Genomic DNA, 7,677 nt, shown 5'->3' on the forward strand with positions numbered 1-7,677 from the left:
TCATAATCATCATTTGGGAGTTTTGTCAATGTTTTAATTGTCTTTTGTTTGGAGTGCTCCATGAGAGCAGTGATCATGTGTGTGGTTTTTCTGTCCTGATAACTTTGATGGAGTGTAACAGTACTCGTCTTGCGTTGTGTACAATCAGTCATCGACACGGAACTCCAACATGTAGCACCAGTCATGTAGCTTTATTCTGATAAGAACGACACAAAATTGCACGTCATGCAATGCACGTCTCACCATCCAACTCTGCACTCACGCACTGTACAAAATATATGAACCCCCCCACCAGACACAGTAAGTTGCTAGCTAATACTGGCGGGAATTCTCTACAACAAAATGCACAACAAATATTCTCCAAAAACTGCTGCATCTTATGTGTGATGTTCGAATAACATTTACAAACAATTTGATATAAATTGTACGTTTAAATCATCACTTGAGAGTATAAAAATCACTTTTGATGTACAGTGCTTTGCAACCAACAATTTACCGCTGGTTTGGTGCTTGTTCACTGGGACGATTCTAACTGGAACATCCCCCCTCGTAAGCAAGCTACGCAAACCAGCCAATAAGATGCCATGTTGAGTAGGTGAAGGCAAAACAAACTCAAACCAAAAACCCATTAGCTTAACAATAAAGTGGCAATAGGAATCACCAATATAACCCTGTTACAGGAGCATGCCGCCCAAACACACCAACCTGCTGAATTGATACAATGTTGCACTACACTAGAGAGAGCTCAAGTCAAGACAGATCAAATGGGAGGCAGACAGGCGGAGTAGAGACATTAATGCAATTGAAAGAACCTGCATTTTCATCAGGATACTTTCTACTGTTTTTATTTGTCGGCTTTAGGTATATGTGTTTTACTTAGTTAGTTGCATACACTGCATTGGCCTTGCAAAAGTATTAATCCGCCTTGGCATTTTTCCTATTTTGTTGCATTACAACCTGTAATTTAAATTCATTTTTATTCGGATTTCATGTAATGGACATACACAAAATAGTCCAAATTGGTGAAGTGAAATTTAAAAAATAACTTGTTTAAAAAAATTCTTAAAACGTAAAAGTTGTGTGTGCATATGTATTCACCCCCTTTGCTATGAAGCCCCTAAATAAGATCTGGCGCAACCAATTACTTTCAGAAGTCACATAATTAGTTAAATAAAGTCCACCTGTGTGCAATCTAAGTGTCACAAGATTTGTCACAGACAGACTTGCAGCTGTAATTGCTGCAAAAGGTGGCTCTACAAAGTATTGGCTTTGGGGGGTGAATAGTTAATCATAACAGACACGCAGATAGGTGGAAATGGTAGGATAAATTGTAAGCTTCCCCAAATTTGCCTATGGTCTTTATTATAATACCCATTAACAAAATGTGTGCATGTGCAAGCGTGTGCACACAGGAGGTCCCGTGAAAAAAACGGGTCCTCCTATAGAAATAAAATGCCCCACCAACTGAGAGGTGCCATCCTTTGTGTGTGTGCGTGTCTGTGGATTACCTGTGCATGTTTTACCTGTGTGCATTGTAGATGTGTGTTGCTGATCAAATCATACTATGGCTATACAGTTGGAAGTTGGAAGTTTACATACACTTAGGGTGGAGTCATTAAAACTAGTTTTTCTTTTTTTCTATTTTTTGTTGTTGTTGAATTTTACCCCTTTTCTCCCCAATTTTGTGGTATCCAATTGTTTAGTAGCTACTATCTTGTCTCATCGCTACAACTCCCGTACGGGCTCGGGAGAGACGAAGGTTGAAAGTCATGCGTCCTCCGATACACAACCCAATCAAGCCGCACTGCTTCTTAACACAGTGCTATCCAACCCGGAAGCCAGCCGCACCAATGTGTCGGAGGAAACACCGTGCACCTGGCAACCTTGGTTAGCGCACACTGCGCCCGGCCCGCCACAGGAGTCGCTGGTGCTTGATGAGACAAGGATTTCCTTACCGGCCAAACCCTCTCTAACCCGGACGACGCTAGGCCAATTGTGCGTCCCCCCACGGACCTCCCGGTCGCGGCCGGTTACGACAGAGCCTGGGCGCGAACCCAGAGTCTCTGGTGGCACAGCTGGCGCTGCAGTACAGCGCCCTTAACCACTGCACCACCCGGGAGGCTAAAACTCGTTTTTCAACCACTCCGCAAATTTCTTGTTAACATACCATAGTTTTGGCAAGTCGGTTAGGACATCAACTTTGTGCATGACACAAGTCATTTTTTCTATAATTTTTGCAGACAGATTTTTTCACTTATAATTCACTGTATCACATTTCCAGTGGGTCAGAAGTTTACATACACTAAGTTGACTGTGCCTTAAAACAGCTTGTGCCTTTAAACAGAAACAGACTGTGCCTTTAAACAGAAAATGTCATGGCTTTAGAAGCTTCTGATAGGCTAATTGACATAATTTTAGTTAATTGGAGGTGTACCTGTGGATGTATTTCAAGGCCTACCTTCAAACTCAGTGCCTCTTTGCTTGACATCATGGGAAAATCAAAAGAAATCAGCCAAGAATTGTAGACCTCCACAAGTCTGGTTCATCCTTGGGAGCAATTTCCAAACGCCTGAAGGTACCACATTCATCTGTACAAACAATAGTACACAAGTATAAACACCATGGGACCACGGAGCCATCATACCGCTCAGGAAGGAGATGATGTTCTGTCTCCTAGAGATGAACGTACTTTGGTGCGAAAAGTGCAAATCAATTCCAGAACAACAGCAAAGGACCTTGTGAAGTTGCTGGAGGAAACGTACAAAATCCACAGTAAAACGAGTCCTATATCGACATAACCTGAAAGGCCGCTCAGCAAGGAAGAAGCCACTGCTCCAAAACCGCAATAAAAAAGCCAGACTAAAATATTGTACTTTTTGGAGAAATGTCCTCTGGTCTGATTAAACAAAAATGGAACTGTTTGACCATAATGACCATCGTTATGTTCAGAGGAAAAAGGGGGAGGCTTGCAAGCCGAAGAACACCATCCCAACCGTGAAGCACGGGGGTGGCAGCATCATGTTGTGGGGGTGCTTTGCTGCAGGAGAGACTGGTGCACTTCACAAAATAGATGGCATCATGAAAATGATGTGGATATATTGAAGCAACATCTCAAGACATCAGTCGGGAAGTTAAAGCTTGGTCACAAATGGTCCTTCCAAATGAACAATGACCCCAAGCATACTTCCAAAGTTGTGGCAAAATGGTTTAAGGACAACAAAGTCAAGGTTTTGGAGTGGCCATCACAAAGCCTTGACCTCAATCGTATAGAAAATTTGTGGGCAAAACTGAAAAAGTGTGTGCGAGCAAAGAGGCCTATAAACCTGACTCAGTTACACCAGCTCTGTCAGGAGGAATGGGCCAAAATTCACCCAACTTATTGTGGGAAGCTTGTGGTAGGCCACCCGAATTGTTTGACCCAAGTTAAACAATGTAAAGACAATGCTACCAAATACTAATTGAGTGCATGTAAACTTCTGACCCACTGGGAATGTGATGAAAGAAATGAAAGCTGAAATAAATCATTCTCTCTACTATTATTCTGACATTTCGCATAATTAAAATAAAGTGGTGATCCTAACTGATATCATACAGGGAATTTTTACTAGGTTTAAATGTCAGGAATACTGTTAAATGTTGTGATAAACTGAGTTTAAATGTATTTGGCTAAGGTGTATGTAAACTTCCAACTTCAACTGTAATAACCTTATTTCTCGAAGTCTTCATCTCTCTGGTGGATAACACGACTGTAAACCCATAGGGTTTTATACACTGGCCTGAGGGGTATATTATAAAGTAGGATCAAGGACTTAACCAGCTAACAATCTAAATATTCAAACATAACTACTTTTTCGTGATATCCAATTACTATCTTGTCTCGTCGCTGCAACTCCCCAATGGGCTCGGGAGAGGCGAAGGTCGAGTCTTGTGTCCTCCAAAACATGACTTCTTGACGCACTTCTTAACAGCTTAACCCGGAAGCCAGCTGCAACATTGTATTGGAGGAAACAACATTCAAATGACTACTGAGGTCAGCCTGCAGGCGCCCAGCATGACACAAGGAGTTGCTAGAGCCCAATAAGCCAAGTAAAGCCTCCCCCGGCCAAACCCTCCCCTAACCCAGATGATGCTGGGGCAATTGTATGATGGTGGGGAAATTGGCGGCAGGGTAGCCTAGTGGTTAGAGCGTTGGACTAGTAACCGAAAGGTTGCGAGTTCAAGCTGACAAGGTACAAATCTGCCGTTCTGCCCCTGAACAGGCAGTTAACCCACTAGGCCGTCATTAAAAATAAGAATTTGTTCTTAACTGACTTGCCTGGTTAAATAAAGGTAAAATAAAAAATACAAAAATTGTGCGCCACCCTATGGGACTCCCGGTCTGCAGTGACGACTCAGTGCCTTATGCAGTGCCTTAGACTGCTATGCCACTCGAGAGGCCACAAATCAATAGTTATTTCTGGTTACTTTTTAAAGTCAGCTGTGTAACTCATTGAAATGGCTTTCTAGCCCTCTGGTTGCCAGGTCTTTTTTAGCCAAATGTTTTGCTCTCCACACGGTGGTGCTATTGCTTCAAGTGACAAAAGCTTTGTCCTCAACATTCATAAAACAACCTTATTTACATTTACGATTCATACATTTCGGTAACTAAAGTGGTTGTAAAATCTCACCATGGACTGAGCAAAACAGCAATGGAAGGTTGCGTCTGTGTGTGATTACCTGTGTGTGTTTGAGAAGCTGTGTACTGAGCAAATGCATGTGTATGTGTGAGTGTGTACCAACGAAGCTGTAACTTTCACAATTGTCATGCCCTGGTATTGCTACACATCTCTTCTGGGCACAGCTTCTGTATATTATCTGCATTTCCTCACCCCCTAACATCCTATCATCAGAAAGCAGAAGAGTTAGAAGTAGTATTGCAGCCTCACGTGATGATGAGCCTTGCTTCAGACATGGAACATCCACTTTTGCTGTCAGACCGGAATCTAGCTTTGATTCACTCACTCGCATGAACACACACACACACCTTATTATCATGAAGGTTAATTGCCTGTGCTGATAGAGTTGGTGCTTACAAATGAACTATGATCACTGACTACTGAGCAGACATCTTGCTTTGGGGTCATTTCATAGTGAGATGAGAGCAGAAAGATGACTAAACCACCAGTTCTGGGCACACACTGCACATTCTCTGCATAGTTTCCCAGTTGAGTCGATCACCACAGCCATTAAAGTACATTTGTCCTCCCTGCTCTCTCTCTCTTTCTCACAAACACACACGCACAAACAAAGACAAACATACACACACCCTGCACATCAGCGACACCAACAGAGGCATCCAGATAGTCAAGCCACCATATTGCATTGTTATACAGAAGCACTTTTTTAAAACGTGTGTGTATGTGCTTGTGTGCACGTTTTTAAAAGGGGGAAAGATAAGTTCTGCAGGGTTAAAAGGTTATTTGTCTGGATTGGGTTGACTCAGCCCTGTTGGGGTTTCCATGGTGACAGTGACACATATTTGTACTTCTGTACTGTCTGTCATACTATGTCTTGTGTGTCACTTCCAGAGGTGTCCCCATACATTCAACTGTTGTCATAGATGTACGTCAACATATTCTGTTTTAAAGGTCAACTCTCGGTCGTTAAATCCTAACTCTGGTGACCAACAGCCGCAGTGTCGAAAGCCTGATGTAAATCCTGACCTCTTGACCTCTATCTCTATCAGGTCAGGGGTCAGGGACAGCGCACAGTGGGGTCAAAAGAAAACCCCTACTGTTCTGACCTTTCAAAGGGTCTCTCTCTCTCGTTCAATTCAAATTTGCCTTATTGGCATGGGAAACATACTGGTTATTTGCCAAAGCAAATAAACAATAAACAAAAACAACATCAACAAAAAACTATTAGAAATTAACAGTAAACAAGATTTCAAAAAGATAAAAACATTTCAAGTGTTTTATACTGAAAAATAGAAACTCAACACGTAAAGTGTTGGTCCCATGTTTCATGAGCTGAAATAAAATAACACAGAAATGTTCCATGCACGCAAAAGGCTTATTTCTCTCAAATTTAGTGCACGAATGAGCATTTCTCCTTTGAATGGCACGACAATGGGCTTCAGGATCTCGTCAGGGTATCTCTGCATTCAAATTTCCATCGATGAAATTGTTGTAGTAGTTGTAGTAGTATGGGCAGGCAAAAGCTATGGACAATGAAACAATTTCATCGATGGAAATTTGAATGCAGATACCCTGACGAGATCCTGAAGCCCATTGTCGTGCCATCCACCACCATCACCTCATGTTTCAGCATGATAATGTATGGCCCCATTTCGCAATGATCTGTATGTACATAATTCCTGTAAGCTGAAGATGTCCCAGTTCTTCCATGGCCTGCATACTTCACCAGACATGTCACCCATTGAGCATGTTTGGGATGCTGTTGATCAATGTGTACGACAGCGTGTTCCAGTTTCCGCCAATATCCAGGAACTTCGCAAAGCCATTGAAGAGGAGTGGGAGAACATTCCACAGGCCACAATCAACAGCCTGATCAGCTCTATGCGAAGGAGATGTGTCACAACGCATTAGGCGTCACACTAGATACTGACTGGTTTTCTGATCAACAACCCTACCTTTTTCTTTTTTTATTTTATTTTTTTTTATTTGAATTTTACCCCTTTTTCTCCCCAATTTCGTAGTATCCAATTGTTGTAGTAGCTACTATCTTGTCTCATCGCTACAACTCCCGTACGGGCTCGGGAGAGACGAAGGTTGAAAGTCATGCGTCCTCCGATACACAACCAACCAAGCCGCTGCTTCTTTAACACAGCGCACGTCCAACCCGGAAGCCAGCCGCACCAATGCGCCGGAGGAAACACCGTGCACCTGGCCACCTTGGCTAGCGTACACTGCGCCCAGCCCGCCACAGGAGTCGCTGGTGCGCGATGAGACAAGGACACCCCTACCGACCAAGCCCTCCCTAACCCGGGCGACGCTAGGCCAATTGTGCGTCGCCCCACGGACCTCCCGGTCGCGGCCGGTTACGACAGAGCCTGGGCGCGAACCCAGGACTCTGATGGCACAGCTGGCGCTGCAGTATAGCGCCCTTAACCACTGCGCCACCCGGGAGGCCTCCCTACCTTTTTCTTAAGGTATCTGTGACAAACAGATGCATATCTGTATTCCATAGATTAGAGCCTAATGAATTTATTTCATTTGACAGATTTCCTTATATGAACTGTAACTCATATAAAATCTTTGAAATTGTTGCATGTTGTGTTTATATTTTTGTTCAGTGTATTATCAGCTATATACAGTGTTTTACCAATGTGCAAATAGTTATAGTACGAATAGTGGGGGAAGATACATTGCCTTTAGAAAGTATTCACACCCCTTGTTACAGCCGGAAAAATAATAATAATTAAAAACATCAAGCACTATGATTAAACTGGATCTCATGAGGACCACCACAGCAAAGGAAGACCCAGAGTTACCTCTGCTGCAGAGGATAAGTTCATTATAGTTACCAGCCTCAGAAATTGTAGCCCAAATAAATGCTTCACAGAGTTTAAGTAACAGACACATCTCAACATCAACTGTTCAGAGGAGACTGCGTGAATCAGGCCTTCATGATTAACTTGAGATGGTGTGTCACTGGTCTACACACAATACACCATAA

The sequence above is a fragment of the Oncorhynchus clarkii genome, chromosome 23 (genome assembly GCF_045791955.1).
Source record: "Oncorhynchus clarkii lewisi isolate Uvic-CL-2024 chromosome 23, UVic_Ocla_1.0, whole genome shotgun sequence".
Taxonomy (NCBI): Eukaryota; Metazoa; Chordata; class Actinopteri; order Salmoniformes; family Salmonidae; genus Oncorhynchus; species Oncorhynchus clarkii.